The following is a 17,529-nucleotide window of genomic DNA, read 5'->3' on the forward strand; positions in this document are numbered from 1 at the left end:
ACACACACACACATGTGCCCATGGCAGGAATATGTACACACACACACACACACACATACACACACACGGCAGGAATGTGTCATACACACACATATTCATGCACACAAAATACAAAAAATATAACAGAGTACACTTTCATGTGAAACAGCCTTACCACTTCTCGGAAACACTCATGGCCCTTGGAGCTCTTAAACTCTGTTTTCCCCTCCTTGTTGTCCTGCTCACAACACACTCTTCACACCGCAAAGGAGGAAGAAACCAAAACATTCAGGCTATTGTTTCTGGATGGTGAAGACAGGGGAGGAGTATGGTCAATTTTATCTGCATATCTTGCTCTTTCAATAATAAGCATGTATTGCACAATAATAACTTAAAGACCGGAGGAAAGAAAGGACATGTGCTGGGCAGACCCTTACACCAGAGCCCTCCGTTTCTGCTCAGCTGCTTGGCAGTGACCTCCCCACTGCCACAGGGGACAGTTGGGTGAATCAGAATGCTGGCTGGGCGGGGAGCTACTGGGAACCCCACAGATCGGGGCAGGCTGCAGTCAGTCACCGCTCAGACAGTCTGAGAGACAGTCCAGGCCAGGTGAGGCAGGCCTCCCGGCCCCCCTGCCTCAGGAACTTGTTGTGATGGGGCACAGCTGCAAGCATGATCTGTAGCTCCACACAGTGCCTGCGATCCTCCCTCCTCAGACTCTGAGTGCGGCCGGCGTGGCTAGACTCATGGAGCACGTGAGAGCATAAGACGAATGTGAGAGCATCAGACGCAGGCCCACGGTAGCCTCCTGTTCCCCACACTGCCTTGCTATTGCCCTTGGCCTTTTGTCCAAGTCACGGGGCGGGGAGGATGTCAAACTCAACGCCTCAGACCTCTGCATACCTCTGATTCCTGAGTCAGGCCCATTGCAATCTAGCTGTCTGGGACCTGGTTTATGCAGGCTCTACCCTCTGCTAGGCAGATTAAGTGAAAACATGGCTTTGCATTTTTCTAATGCTTTTGAACTCTTTCTATCCAGATTTTTTTTTCGGCTCCCAGCAAATGTGCACCGGAACCGATGCCCGATGCCTTGTTTTCCAACACCAGACTCGTAGAAAAACCTGTCTCTTTTCCCGACTCTATAGTTTTTTTTTAAGATTTTTTATTTATTTATTATGAATACAACATCCTGCCTCTATGTATGTCTGCAAGCCAGGAGAGGGCACCAGATCTCATTACAGATGGTTGTGAGCCACCATGTGGTTGCTGGGAATTGAACTCATGACCTCTGGAAGAGCAGGCAGTGCTCTTAACCTCTGATCCATCTCTCCAGCCCCCCAACTCTATAGCTTTAATGCAAAAAGGAATCATTTAAACTCTCCTTTACCTATTATGTGTGTACTTCGAGGGCACAAAACCAAAGCTATGAGGTCGTCAGAAGTCACCCTTGTACTTCGCATGTGCTGTGTTAAGTGGTACATACCAGACACTCAGTATCTGGATGACGACACAATGAATCGGCCGCTCTTGGCATCCTAGCTGCAGGATATTACTCACTGTAAAACTGACGATGAGGCATTTCGATGCTCAAACAAGCCCAGCATCTCTCTCCTTATTCATCATATTAAAGTATTTCTCCGTCAGTTAAACAATCACATTTTAAACAAACATTATGGTTGGAAAGCATTCTTAGGGAATTTTAAAAATATGATCTAGTTAGGCACACATTGGGTCTTTCCTAGCTAACTTGAATTCTCACATTATATCATCGTTGTCTTCTCTTACAACCACAAAAATGATAAGAGTCAATGACGAAGGGCTGTCCACGCCACGCGCAAGCTCACTTGTTCTTCCCGGGGCCCCTGAGGTGAGAGCTAGTAATATCTCCCTTCAAAGACACAAGAAAGAAGGCTTTGACATGAAGCAAATGGCCCTTCCAGAATCTTGGTCAGAGAATGGTAAAGTCCAGCCTCTAAGCCACAGGGCACACTCAGCCTTTTCTTTTTTTTTTTGGTTTTTGAGACAGGGTTTCTCTGCGGCTTTGGAGGCTGTCCTGGAACTCGCTCTGTAGACCAGGCTGGCCTCGAACTCACAGAGATCCGCCTGCCTCTGCCTCCCGAGTGCTGGGATTAAAGGTGTGCGCCACCAACGCCCGGCTCACTCAGTCTTTTCTCTTGGCCTCCTTCAATACTTTTTGACAGAAACCATGTACTTCTCTTCTTAGTGTATTTATGTATATTGATGTTTTGCCTGCTGCATATGTATGTTGGACGCGTTCCAGCCTGGTACCTACAGAGGTCAGAAAAGCGCGTTGATCACTGGGAACTATGGCTAGGGCAGTCGGGAGCCTCTATGTGGGTACTGGGGTCTGAACCAGGGACCCCTGCAAGAGCAGGAAGTGCTCTTAACCACTGAACTATCTCTCCAGTCCCCTGTACATTCACCTACTGAAGTTAGATCAAGAGTAAGTTTTCAGTGATTTCCCTTTGAGCTCATCCAAATCCATTGCCTATTTATTAAATATTGACTGTGTAGAAAGCACTGTGCAAGCTATAACATTGTAGAAGACATAAGTATGTAAAGAATGGTGTCCTTCCTGTTTGGGTTTTCTGTTTGTGTGTGTGTGTGTGTGTGTGTGTGTGTGTGTGTGTGTGTAGGGGTGCAGATGTATGTGGGTGTAGCTGTGAGTGGCAGTCAGAGGTTTACCTTTTTTTTTTTTTTTTGGTTTTTCGAGACAGGGTTTCTCTGTATTGTTTTGGAGCCTGTCTTCTGCAGACCAGGCTGGCCTTGAACTCACAGAGATCCACCTGCTTCTGCCTCCCGAGTGCTGGGATTAAAGGTGTGCACCACCACCGCTAAATTTAGTCAGGACTTTATAGATTAGAAAAGACTTTAAGAAGTCCCGACTGGAACACCGGATGAACATTGGATACACACTAAAATATAAGAAAATAAAATGAGGAAGAGTCAGCTAGCTAGCATTTTACTGGGTCAGGAACTGTGGATAAATTATGTGATTTATTTAGTTTAATGTCATGATTTTTTGTTTTGTTTGTTTGAGAGAGAGAGAGAGAGAGAGAGAGAGGTTAGAGCAGTGGTTCTCAGCCTGTGGTCTGGACCTTTTTGGGGTCACATATCTGTAGCACGAGTTCCAATATGTCTTAATGATAAAAGCCCGGAGTCAGATATAGGGGAAAATGCTGAAGGATCAGTCACAGTTACCTTTACCTCACTAACTTCCCAGTCAAAAAGAGCGAGTTCCTGTTTCCTCCCGCCTTATATTCCTCTCTCCACTCATCCATATCATTTCCTGTCTGTCTGTACAGACCTCCAGACCTCTATGGTTAACTAGTGGCTAGCTCCACCCTCTGATCTTAGGCAAACTTTGTTAGAGTATAAACAAGATATAATTATATATATCAGAGATTTACATTATGATTCATAACAGTAGCAAAATTAGAGTTATGAAGTAGCAACAAAAATAATTTTTTTTCGAGACAGGGTTTCTCTGTGTCATTCTGGCTGTCCTGGAACTTGATCTGTAGACCAGGCTGGCCTTGAACTCACAGAGTACCACTTGCCTCTGCCTCCCATGTGCTGGGATTAAAGGGTTAGGGTTAGGGTTAGGCCACCACTGCCTGGCTGCAACAAAAATAATTTTATGCTTGGGGGGGTCACTACAATATGAGGAAGTATATTAAAAGGTCCCAGTGAGTCTAATCCCCATTACAAGAAAAAAAAATACATTTAGGGCTAGAGAGATGGCTCAGTGGTTAAGAACGCCTGCTTCTCTTCTAGGGGACAAGAGCTCAGTCCCCAGCGCCTACATCTGGCAGCTCATGCTTGTACACCTAAAGATAAAAGCTTTAAAAAGAGAGGGGCATTTAATGGTGGGGCTGAGGCGGGACTCAGAGTGTTTGTAGAGTGACAGTCTGTTGGGCAGAAGATGAGATGTAGGGACTCTGTTGAGGAGGTGGTGTAGGTTCCATGGCAGAGAGAGTTCCTGCAGGCGACGGGGACGATCCCAGCCTAGGGCAAGCGTGTGCTGGGGCAGGGGCTGCATGGGAGGAAGATTCGCTTTATGAGCTCTGGGCTGACTCAGGGCCGCATATATATCCTGCCTCCTGCTGGCCCCAAATGCTAAGCTTCCCTCTGTCCTGAGTGGGAAAGCGAGAACCTCAAGTGTGTGTGTGTGTGTGTGTGTGTGTGTGTGTGTGTGTGTGTGTGTGTTCCGTTCAACATCTTTCTATTTCTTCCTCCGGTAAGAACTTTAAATGACAGGGAAACAGCTTTCCTCAGGAAAGTGGTTAATGAATACACTTTACAAAGTTTCAAATAGGCGACTCAGTGGACGAAGGTCCCCATCACCCAGCCTGATTGTCTAAGCTCCGATTCTGAGACCCACATGGCAGAAGGAGAGAACCAAGTCCAGCAAGTTGTCCTCTGACCTCCACATGCCCTCCATGGCATGCTTGCACACATGTGTGAATGTGCGTGCGCAGTGTGCAAATCTGACACTCGAACCCAGGACCCTGATCAGGCTGGGCAAGCACCCGTAACCCAATTCCCAGCTATCTTGTAATCTGTCTCTGCAGAGCCTTACAAAGATGTTTCCCATGTGTTCATAGAAAGCTCATATTAGTATTTTGGTGTGTTTTTCCCCCTTGAATCAGACTTTATGAATAATTCCGAAAATTAATTAATCATGAGGGAAAATACTTGTGGTGTACCACTCCCTGTCCTCTGCCCTCCCGTCTCCTTCCATCCCAGAGAAGTGTTTTTACATTTCATCTTGCAGAAGACCAGGGATCCTACCTTCCCTCCGTTTCCATCCACCCCATGGGCAGGGCGGCAGATGTCATCCTTCTACCCAGAACAGTCTTAGTGTCTTTGCCACAATAATTTCAGACGGCTGTCTCTGTATCGAGTAGAACATTCTCGGTTAGAAACCATTGCATAACTCTACCACACAAGTCTGCTTAGCATGGGCCACAGCTTCTGTGTGCTCCACCACTCAACTAAGTCTGTTTGAGACCAAATCACGGTGTCCCAGGCCCTTCTTACCATCATCGGCCTAGTCAGCCTCAGTTATAGCTGTGACAGGAGAGACAGAGACAGACACACAGAGACACAAAAGAGACAGAGAAACAGACACACACAGAGATAGACACACAGAGACAGAGAGAGAGACACAGAGACAGAGACAGAAAGAGAGAGGGAGAAAGAGACAGACACACACACACACACACAGACAGATAGAGAGACAAAGAAAAAGACACACACACAGAGACAGAGAGAGAAACAGAGAATAAAACAGACACACACAGAGACAGAGACAGACAGAAAGAGACAGACAGACAGACACACACACACAGGGCACATATGTGTATACGCTTGTGGAGGCCATCCTCAAGTGTCATTCCAAAGTGGCTGTCTCTATCTCAACCCACCCCCAACAGAGTCTCCCACCAGCTGGAACTCTCCAATTAAGGTGGACTTTCTCACTGAGGAGTGGGCTCACGCTTATGAGCTAACACTCACTGACTGAGCTGTAGCTGCCTAGCCCATGCCCTCCTTCCTCCCCCCTTCGCCTCTCCCCTTCTCCCTCCCTACCGGTACATATTGAACTCTGTCATAAAAGGCAGTTTTAGCTGAGGGGAAACAGGAATGAAACACCAGAGCGCTCTCTTAGCTCCCACAGAAGCAGGGGGACAGCACTATGAGACCAGGTCTCAACAGGAGGCCAGGCAGAGTTCTGGAGAGAGGTTTTCGTGAGAAAACATACGGGTTCCACATAGGATGAAGTTTCTATAGGGAGGAAGGGTCCACCTCCTGCCCCTGAGCTGAGGACTGGACCAGGCTAGCCTTGAACTTGCTAGGCCAGCATTCTACCACTGAGAGAATCACCAACCCTTAAGAAAAAGTTTTATAGCCAGGCAGTGGTGACACCACCTTTAACCCCGGCACTCGGGAGACAGAGGCAGGTAGATCTCTGTGAGTTCCAGGCCAGCCTGGTTTACAGAGCGAGTTCCAGGACAGCCTCCAAAGCCACAGAGAAACCCTGTCTCAAAAAAACAAACAAACAAACAAACAAACAAAAAAACAAAAAAAAAGAAAAAGAAAAAGTTTCATATGGGGGACAAAATGAAGATGGTGGCATTCACTATTCATCTTTGGGCAGCCACGGCAGGGTACAGGGAGGGCAGGCTCCCTCAGAAGTTGCTGATGCGGCAGCCCCTGCCCCCAGCTCTCCGGGGATCTCAGCCTCAGACTACCCTGCAGTGGCGTTTCCCTCAGGCCCACAGTGGGACTTCTGTGGAGAGGTCACGGCAGGTCCAGCAGGGCTCCTTTGGAGGGAAGGCCAAGGTCCTGGCAAACAGAGGGGTGGGTTGGTCACGTGAGGGGCCGTACCAGAATTAATCAGACTAGTTAAGGAGACAAACATCCGCAGCCCCTGGACAGCAAGTCCTTCTCTCTTACAGGTCAGTTTGGCTCTCAGGGCAGGGACAGATGGACACTTTCGGGGGACAGGAAGATGAGAGGGGGTGCCAAGCTGCTTGTCGGGTTTCAGTAGAAAGTCAGGGTGGCTGGGGGCCCCTGCCCTGTCTTCTCCCGTTGTCATCTCTGTGAGGCCGTCTCTCTGGGTCTTCACACGGGGCCTGCTGTTCCTACCCAGCAAATGGGCACTGCTCAGGCCTCCTTACCCTCTGAGGATGAAGGACAGCTTCCCCTGCCCCTGCCCCTCCACCCTACCCCACTCCCCTCAGGAACTTCCTGGGCCAGCCTCTGTTTGGAAGACACTTCCTCTGGCTTTTCAAAAGTTGGCAAATGAAATTTTTTTCTTCCAGGGCCAAGGAATTTTGGCTCCTCGGGGAATTTGTGACAGCCCACCCTCCTTGAGTTGTTTTTCTTCCCTTGAAGACTGAGGAGAAAGAACCCGTGTATCCCGAAGGCATGCGTGTTTGATTATTTTGAAAAAGAAGACACAGATAACCAAGAAGAAAAATGAAACACCTATGCAGCCCAGAGCTCAGCTTCTGAGAGCCATTATCCACTGAAGGCAACCAGGCCCCTTGGAGAAATGGCTGATAAGTCTGGAATGTCGAGCTATGCCAAAGAAATGTGAGAAGCAGAGAGGAAAATGATTATGAAGCATTTCAAAACGGCACAGAAGCCAGCTTGACAGGAACCCCAGGGCCAAACCTAGACCAGCTTCGAGCATGGAGATATATTTAGATGACAATGAGTTATGGCCTGTTGTGTTAAAATAACATTCTGGAGTCTGTTTTAGAAATAAACCAAGCTGCGTGGGGATTTTTCTTATAACTAATAAACATAGAAGCAATGAAAAGATGATTCCATTAGAAATTAGACTATGGCCTGTGGTGGTGGCACACGCCTTTAGTCCCAGCCCTTCTGGAGGCAGAGGCAGGGTGATCTCTGTGAGTTCAAAGCCAGCCTGGTCTACAGAGTGAGTTCCGGCACAGCCAAGGCCGTTACACAGAGAAACCCAGTCTCAAAAAAACAAAAAATAAACCACAATAGCAAATAAGAAATTAGACTATGTAGTAAATGTACATTATATTATGTAGTGCAATTGGACATAAGCAAGGTTCATCATTGACTTCTAGTAGGAGGCTTCCCACATAGACATACAGGCACAGCACCAGCAATTGCCAGTGACAAAAGTTAACAGCATTGCTGTTGAGGAATGCTCCCGCATTGTGTGTCTCTGGATGTGATGCCCTGAGAAGGATACATTGTTACCTAGGTGATATTAGCTCCAAATGTAGTTGAAGTAGACCGTGAGGAAAGCACCATACCACAAGCGCTGAAGGTGACCTGTGAAATAACCAGCCTTGCCCTGGAAAACCAGTCAGGTCAAGAGAGGCTGATGAGTCCTTGCGGATTAAGACAACAAAGGACTGACTAGTGAGTACCATGCTCTTGGGGACAGTTGCCTCAGAATAGGGACGGTGGCTTAGAGGACTGTATCGTATCAATGTTAAGTTTCTTGGATTTGTTACTGGTCCTTAAGAAATGCATACTGGTGACACATGCTTTAATCCCAGCACTCAGGAGGCAGCGGCAGGCAGATCTCTGAGTTCGAGGCCATCCTGGTCTGCAGAGCGAGTTCCAGGACAGCCAGGGCTACATAGAAAAACCTTTTTCAAAAATACTGAGACACCAGGGCGTTGGTGGCTCACGCCTTTAACTCCAGCACTAGGGAGGCAGAGGCAGGCGGATCTCTGTGAGGACAACCTGGTCTACAGAACTAGTTCCAGGATAGGCTCCAAAAGTTACACAGTGAAACCCTGTCTCAAAAAGCCAACCAACCAACCAACCAACCAAAAATAGAGAGAGAGAGGGGTAGAGGGAGAGAGAGAGAGAGAGAGAGAGAGAGAGAGAGAGAGAGAGAGAGAGAGAGAGATATGCATCATACTGGGCTTTCAAGATGACTCAGAGGGTAAAGGGCTTGCGGCTAAGGCTGTTGACCTGAGTTGGATCCCTGGGACGTACATGGTAGGAGGGAACCAACTTAGCTCCATTTTTACTATGTAATTTCATTTCTATTTTACTATATACTCTGTCCTCTGACCACCCCCAACACGTGTGCATGCGTGCACACACACACATACATACATGTAATTAAAAGAAGAATGCCTATGAGACATTAAAGGCTAAAAGGACAGACTTTATAGAACTCAAACGGCTCATAAACGTAGCTGTGTGATTGTTACTGTGAATCGTCAGCTGGGCAGAATCTGGGCTAGCTTGGAAGGTGAACCTCCTTTCTCCCTCATGTCGCTTTCGACAGAGCATTGTGTCACAGCGACAGAAGCTACGGCATGCAGGCACAAACGGTTAGAGAAAGCAGGACTGCCCGTGACAGGAATGACCACGAATAAAGCTCTGTTAAAACAGGGAACTGAGGGCTGGTGAAATGGTTCAGTGGCTAAGGGGCTTGCTGCCAAGCTGGACGACCCGAGTTCAATCCCTGTGACCCACACGTGTGTGTGTGTGTGTGTGTGTGTGTGTGTGTGTGTGTGTGTGTGTGTGTGTGTGTGTGTGTAGAACTACTTCCCAAAGTGTTCTCTGATCTCCATACCGCGCAGTGGTGCACACGACACCCACAAGTAAATACATAAACGTAGTAAGATTCGGAGATCTGGGTAACATGCAGAGTTGTTTGCATTGTTTTTGAAACGTAGGAATGAAGATAATTGGAAATAATTTCGGCATAATCTCATCTTCAGAGCGAAGCAATGACATTGGAATGGCCTGTTTTCCAGAAGCTAACTCGGCTGTGAAAACAGAACACCTGCAATCTTATTAACCTCAGTCTTCCTCATTAACACCACGGGCTTTTCAATCTGGAATTGTTTCTAAAGGGAAAATTGAATCAGAAGGAGACTGAGTTTTGCTGTTAAAGGGGAGTCTTGCAAACAGCTGTTCTTGTGCTCGTGTACACACACACACACTCACACACACATTTGTAATTACTTGTAATTATTAATGGTATTGTAGATTGTTCAACTACATAAAACCACCTTCATGTATCAAATCAGCAGCTGCCAAACGAAGTGTGCTCACAGTCCAATCAGGCTTCTGAGGATTCGCTTGCTAAAGAACACCTAAGTGCAAACGGGAGTTTGTCCCAGGGTAAATTCCTAGGTCAAAGGGCAAGAATAAACCGGGCGTTGGTGGCGCACGCTTTTAATCCCAGCACTCGGGAGGCAGAGGCAGGCGGATCTCTGTGAGTTTGAGACCAGCCTGGTCTACAGAGTGAGTTCCAGGACAGCCTCCAAAACAATACAGAGAAACCCTGTCTTGAAAAACCAAAAAAAAAAAAAAAAAAAAAGGGCAAGAATATTTTTGATGTGTCAACAAACGCCCTGTCCCCCAACATTTACAGCAGCCTGGGGCGTCTCTGAACTGTGGGGAGGGGCCTAGTTCCTTTGTCTCTTACCACAGCACCTTCTTATCATGGCATCTGTCTCATATAATAGGGGGCCGTGTTCTCCTCTCCACAGCTGTAATTTGCATTCCTTTGATTATTAATGAGGGTGGGCCTGACCGCTGTGTATTTTTTTTTTCTGGTTATGGCTGATGATGCGTCCCTTCAAATCTAAGGACGTATTGGTTAGAACATATGTCACATAGTTTTGTTTTGTTTTCTTGTACCATCGAAGAAAGAAAAATGGACTCCACCCACTGACATGTTGGAAAACATGCCTTTAGAATCTGGGGAAACAAACGCTGTTTGCAAACGCCTGGGAGAGCTCTGGTTTGACAGCTCCGATGCCGTGCAGGAGATGAGGCTGCCTTGGGCCCCGGGCAGCTGAGCCTCAACTTGCTCAACCTTTTCTTGCTTGGCTCCAAAAGGCCTCTGGGAATTCTTAGAGCCTACGACGCACGGATTATTAAAACAAAGACGGTAATACCGACTGGACCAACTTGCTTTTCACTTTTACTACTGTTTACTAACCGAACCACTCATGCTCTGTGTCATCCACAAGCCTCCACATGAGGCTCTGCAATTTAATGAGAGAGACAGATCCTTCTTTTGCCTGGGCCATGAGGTCAAGCTGAAAGAGTGGGGGCGGGGGGGTAGTGAGAGAGATCTTGATCTTAAATCAAATTAAATTTGGATTTCTCCATTGGGCAAGTATTTGTCCATCTTCTAATATTAGTTGAGGCTGTACTGGGTTCTGGGGTTGTATGGGTATTTGGGGACATAGCAGAGGAAGGGACATCCCAGACACAGGGAACACTGAGAATACTGAAGCAAAGAGACTTGACCCAAGAGATGTGTTTGGGAAACAGAGAGTGGTCCAGAGGATGTAGGAAGCTACAGAGGTGAGGCCAAAGAGGAAACCGAGGCTTCAAAGGCCCTGTCAAAGAAACCGTGTACCTGCTTGATGACTGGAGGCAGAGAGTGTGTGTGTGTGTGTGTGTGTCTGTCTGTCTGTCTGTCTGTCTGTCGGTCTGTTTACAAATGCACGGGTTCACAGGGCAGGTGGGAGGGCACAGTGACTGAGGGACAGAAAGGAGTGATGGATAGATTCAGACAAACCTGCACTTTGAAAAGCCTGGTGTCACCGTGCTCCTTACTCCTCTCCTAGTCTTCCAGGGCCTATCCATGTACTCTACCCAGTCTCTATATAATACTCTACCTAGTCTCTATATAATACTCTACCTAGTCTCTATATAATACTCTACCTAGTCTCTATATAATACTCTACCTAGTCTCTATATAATACTCTACCTAGTCTCTCTATATAATACTCTACCTAGTCTCTATATAATACTCTACCTAGTCTCTATATAATACTCTACTCAGTCTCTCTATAATACTCTACCTAGTCTCTATATAATACTCTACTCAGTCTCTCTATAATACTCTACCTAGTCTCTCTATGTAATACTCTACCTAGTCTCTATATAATACTCTACTCAGTCTCTATATAATACTCTACCTAGTCTCTCTATATAATACTCTACCTAGTCTCTATATAATACTCCACTCAGTCTCTATATAATACTCTACCTAGTCTCTCTATATAATACTCTACTCAGTCTCTATATAATACTCTACCTAGTCTCTATGTAATACTCTACTCAGTCTCTATATAATACTCTACCTAGTTTCTATATAATACTCTACCTAGTCTCTCTATATAATACTCTACCTAGTCTCTCTATAATACTCTACCTAGTCTCTATATAATACTCTACCTAGTCTCTATATAATACTCTACTCAGTCTCTATATAATACTCTACCTAGTCTCTCTATAATACTCTACCTAGTCTCTCTATATAATACTCTACCTAGTCTCTATATAATACTCTACCTAGTCTCTCTATATAATACTCTACCTAGTCTCTATATAATACTCTACCTAGTCTCTCTATATAATACTCTACCTAGTCTCTCTATATAATACTCTACCTAGTCTCTATATAATACTCTACCTAGTCTCTCTATATAATACTCTACCTAGTCTCTATATAATACTCTACCTAGTCTCTCTATATAATACTCTACCTAGTCTCTCTATATAATACTCTACCTAGTCTCTATATAATACTCTACCTAGTCTCTCTATATAATACTCTACCTAGTCTCTATATAATACTCTACCTAGTCTCTCTATATAATACTCTACCTAGTCTCTATATAATACTCTACCTAGTCTCTCTATATAATACTCTACCTAGTCTCTATATAATACTCTACCTAGTCTCTATATAATACTCTACTCAGTCTCTATATAATACTCTACCTAGTCTCTATATAATACTCTACCTAGTCTCTATATAATACTCTACCTAGTCTCTCTATAATACTCTACCTAGTCTCTATATAATACTCTACTCAGTCTCTCTATAATACTCTACCTAGTCTCTCTATAATACTCTACCTAGTCTCTCTATATAATACTCTACCTAGTCTCTATATAATACTCTACCTAGTCTCTCTATAATACTCTACCTAGTCTCTATGTAATACTCTACCTAGTCTCTATATAATACTCTACCTAGTCTCTCTATATAATACTCTACCTAGTCTCTATGTAATACTCTACCTAGTCTCTATATAATACTCTACCTAGTCTCTCTATATAATACTCTACCTAGTCTCTCTATGTAATACTCTACCTAGTCTCTATATATAATACTCTACCTAGTCTCTCCCTGTGGCCTACAGAGCTGCTGTAACAAGGGGTAGGGAGTGGCTGGGTACTCAGTGAGGGTCTTGTGATCCTCCCTCTCCCTGTCTGAGGATCCGGATGCAGACAGTCATAAGCTCGGAAGGGATGCACTGTTGCCTGCAGGCACAGATGACCCTCCACGATGGCAGTCGTCTGGCTGGGAGGATAGTCTGTACAACTCGGCACTTCCCGTTCTCGCATAGGCTCAGCCCCACCCGACTCTTAGCAGTGCAGAGCTCAGCCATCAGTAAATGCCCTGCTGGTGGGCAAGTCCTTAAACGCTGCCCCAGAAAAGTAAAAGCCAACTTCCTTTTCCAAGAAGGGAGCTACACACCCTATGCTCGAAGCTTCTGATTGAAGGCTGTCAGCTTTCTGCTGGTCCTAAATGCGGGAGATCTGAGGCATGCGCTGTGCCCCTCTGAACAAGAGGCTGGGGTCGGGAGGAGAATGAATTGGGAACATGGGCTTCACTGCTGAGCGCCATTGTCGGCTTAAAAAACTGAGATCTAGCCAGTAGGTCCTCATGATGGTCACTAGGCCAGCAGAGTTTCAGAGAAGTGGGACATGCCCGCACGCACATACACCACACACACACACCACACACACCTTACCACACACACCTTACCACACACACCACACACACACCACACCACACCACACACACATACACACATACACACACACCACACCACACATACACACACACACCACACCACACACGCACCACACACACCTCACACACACACCACATACCACACACACACACCTCACACACACATACCACATGTAAACACACACACACACATTGCACAAAAATACACACACCACACGCAAACACATACATTACACACACACAGTGTAACCCCACAGCCCTAAGATGTTTTTGTACTTAGAAAAGCAGGGAAAAAACCCACATGTGTATTTTTTGAAGAATTACAAGTGATTTTTTTTTTTACCATCTTAAGATTTTTCTGGTTTTATCTGTTTCTAAAAATTATTACAAGGGGATGTAATGCTCACTGTGGCATATGTGTGATACACACAGACACTATATATATATATGTGTGTGTGTGTGTATATATATATATATATATATATATATATTTTTTTTTTTTTTACAGTTCCGTGAACTTCCAATGAGGATCTCAGTGCCAGGCTCTGTCCCAGATGGCAGAGTCAGGCAAATATGTGGGGGCAGGGTAGAATCCCAGGGGAAGGTGAAGAGAGGATGGAGGGAATTGCGACGCAGGGAGGGAGCTGAACAGTCAGTATGTCATTTCAGGATGACAGCTGGGATGAACCCTACAGAATGAACAGGGCTTGCCCATCGAGAGGGGGCTGAGGGTGAGGGAAAAGAACAGCCCACAGGGAATTGGTATTCCCAAGTTGAAAGGACAACGTGCGTCAAAATGCTTGGATTTGACTTTGAAGGCGACGGGGTTTTGCTTGTTTGTTTTGTTGCTTTTGTGAGATGGGTGTCACTAAGTAGCCCAGGCTGGCCCTGAGCTTACAGTCCTCCTGCCTCAGCCTCCCCACCAAGGCCAGCAGCAAGAAGTTTTACTTTAATTACGTACATGTGTGTGTGCGTCCTTGTGGGTGTGTTCACAAACAAGACCCGTCAGAACAAAAGATTATTGCCTGTTCTAGATGACAGGCTAGGGTCACCACCATTGTCCCCGGGAGACCGTGTCAGGCCACTGGTGACTCCTCTGGGAGGAATGTTGGTGACGGCAGGAACAGCAGGCTGACCTACTTACGGTGTGTCTCTTGTCTGCTTCTCTCTCTATGCGGCAGCTGTGTTGATTCCATCATGAAACAGAGAGAATACACTCTTTTTTTCTTGGTTTTTGGAGACAGGGTTTCTCTGTGGCTTTGGAGGCTGTCCTGGAATTTGCACTGTAGACCAGGCTGGTCTTGAACTCACAGAGATCCGCCTGCCTCTGCCTCCCGAGTGCTGGGATTACAGGCGTGCGCCACCACCGCCCGGGCAACACACTCATTTTTAAATGGGGTTTATAGAGCTCTGATTCGGTCTCCATAGCAGCTCACACTCTGGACGCTTGCCCACAGGCAGACAGCGGAGTGTTCTAGAGTGTCCACATGGAGGATGACCAGCTGAGGCCAGACTTCAGGCCATGCCACCTGCCAAATGCAATCTGCCAGCTATTACCCGTGGCCTCGGAATCCTAAGACTCAATCAGCAGTGGCTCAAAAATATTTGGCGAAAAATACGTGTGGGCTAAACTTGTACAGATTTTTCCCACCTTGCCTTTGTCCCCTAAACGATATGGTATGATGACCATTTGCACAGCATTCAAACCAGTAGGACAGCTAATCCGGAGAAGGGTAGCAGGTGGGCACAGGTCATATGCAAGCAGTGTGCCGTTTTGTGCAAGGACCCGGAGTACCCAGGGATTGGGTATCTCAGGATGAGCTGGAACCTCTCTTCCACGAATGCCGAGGGAATGACTGCTGTTCATTGGCAAGTTTCCAAACCGCTCTGTGCCTTGGATCTCTCTCAGTAAAGGAAGGTGACGATGATGATGGTGATGATGATGATGGTGTTGGTAAGAAGCACACTTAAGTGTTACTCTGTTCAGTGCGTAAGTGCATGTGGTGTCCATTCCGAGACCCAGGGAGTGTTTAATTCTGTTCTCGTCACTTGCTAGCGTCCCAGGGTCCCACCGGCCAGGTGACTAATAGGAAGGCTGTAGGCACACTGAGGGCGTTGGTGGTGCACACACCCTCAGCATCTCTTCTTGGCCCCACGGGCACGAGCCTAGCAACCCTGCTGGACTCGTTCATTGAGCCAGAGCAGCTGAGTGAGTAATCCGAGCTGCTCCAGTCCGATGATGCTATCTCCTGGGAAACCGGCTCTTTCCGGGGCACAGCCATTCTATGAGCCCGGGCAAGCCCTTAAATTGAAGACATATAAATTTGGGAACTATGAGGTGGAAACCAGCAAGCCAAAGCAGAAAGAGGCAAACAAAGTAAACCTTGGGGGAATGGGAGCTAAACTATCCTGGAGACAGAGAGAGAGAGAGAGAGAGAGAGAGAGACAGAGAGACAGAGAGACAGAGAGACAGAGAGACAGAGACAGAGACAGAGACAGAGACACAGAGACAGCGACACAGAGACAGAGACAGAGACAGAGAGAGACAGACACAGACACAGAGAGACAGAGAGAGAGACAGAGAGAGACAGAGACAGAGAGACAGAGAGAGACAGAGAGAGACACACAGAGAGACAGAGAGACAGAGAGACAGAGAGACAGAGAGAGAGAGAGAGAGAGAGAGCACGGTAGGGGGTGGCCTGAGACATAGAAATGAAGACGATGATGATGGAGATGGAGATGATGATGGAGATGGAGATGATGATGATGGAGATGGAGATGGTGGCCCCTTTGTTCTGGATGTTGTAATTCCTAAGAGGGAATGCATGTAAGTGTGTTGGCTGTGGGGCTGGAAGTGTTTACTTTAACTTTCTGTCTTTCTCCTTATTAATTATGTAATTTTTGGACAAATAACATCCACTCTCCTGTGCCGAGTCCTCTGGTGTGCGCAGGATGAGAAACACCCCTGTCTATGCATTGATTGTTCCGTGGTACCTTTGTGCAGGTGGATTGTGGGTACTTCATCCCTGAACCAAAACAGATACCATTGTGAAGAGAAAAGGTTTCCTTAGTGTACAGCTTTAGAAGTTCAAAACCCAAGTGTCAGCACCATGCGTGTGGCCTCTGGAGAGGCGGGTAAGTGATGACACACCATGACTATGTCATGTGGTAACAAGCAGGCCTATCTGGAGAGAGATGGCTTGTGTCGGACCAGGCTCACTTTTCAATACTAGCCTTCTTCTGAGGGGTCCCAGGGTAATAACCGGAGAGTCGTGTGAGAACTCCACACATGTCCTTCCCCACCAGTGAACGAAGAGCCTCCTGAAATGTCTCACATCTAGGAGATTCTACTCCCTCGCTAGAGAGATAGCCCTTGAGGGGTTAACGTTAATGCCTGGAGCCTGTATCTTTTCAGGAGTTTAAGGAGTTAAGAGTTGCAGTCTTGGCTCTGCCTTTTGGGTTCGCTTTGAGATTTGGAATATTTATCTCCTCCAAACCTCATCTTTTTCAACTGTAAAATGCAAAGGTATCCATCTGTAGGGATGGTGTGAGGGGCTAGCCATCAGTGTTTATCACTGGCTCTTGGGACAGAACGCGATTTGTAGCATCTGCTCTTTCTACCGTGCAAACGCCCGTGCAGCTGACTTCAAGGTAGCATTGCGGTGTCTCTGAAGGTGGAGTTAGAAGAAAGGGCATTTTCCATTCCCACAGCACAGATACAAGACATTACCTGAGCCTAGATAACAGTTAAGGGCAGCGAAGTAATTAGGAACTGGTGGGCTTTTATTGCACTTGTTTTTAATGTAATTTGTTTAATTGTGAGCTTACATAATGTAGTTTTTAATAACTGCTGTTCATAACCGGCTTGCAAAGTTCTTGAAAATTTAATAATCAGCTCTTGCAAGCTGGTCCAAGCTGGCTGTTGAAATGTGCTAAAGCCCCAATGAGGCCTAGGAGAGAACATAGCAAGTATGCAACGCTCTATCATCGGTAGCCTATGCGACTCTTGTTATGTGTTTTATTATGCAATCTATTATCCTAGTAGAAAAAAAAAACAGCCATGGAAAACAAATCTGTAGTAGTTGCCTTTTTCAACTCCTGTATCAAAAGACTCAACAGAGCAAGTTTGGGCAGAGAGATTTCTTTTCTTTTCTTTTTTAAATAAATTTTATTTATTTTTATCTTATGTGCATTGCTGTTTTAGCCTGTGAGTATGTCTG

General features: G+C 46.2%; 1 long non-coding RNA gene across 1 annotated transcript; it reads left to right on the forward strand.

Annotated features, from left to right (window-relative positions):
* The first annotated feature begins 6,417 nt into the window (after nucleotides 1-6,417).
* On the forward strand, nucleotides 6,418-7,324 carry LOC121133666. Its single transcript, XR_005870618.1, has 2 exons — nucleotides 6,418-6,461; nucleotides 6,828-7,324. It is a non-coding gene; the product is annotated as an uncharacterized LOC121133666 (long non-coding RNA).
* Nucleotides 7,325-17,529: the final 10,205 nt, after the last annotated feature.

Source organism: Mesocricetus auratus, unplaced genomic scaffold (genome assembly GCF_017639785.1).
Source record: "Mesocricetus auratus isolate SY011 unplaced genomic scaffold, BCM_Maur_2.0 Super-Scaffold_100023, whole genome shotgun sequence".
NCBI classification, from domain to species: Eukaryota; Metazoa; Chordata; class Mammalia; order Rodentia; family Cricetidae; genus Mesocricetus; species Mesocricetus auratus.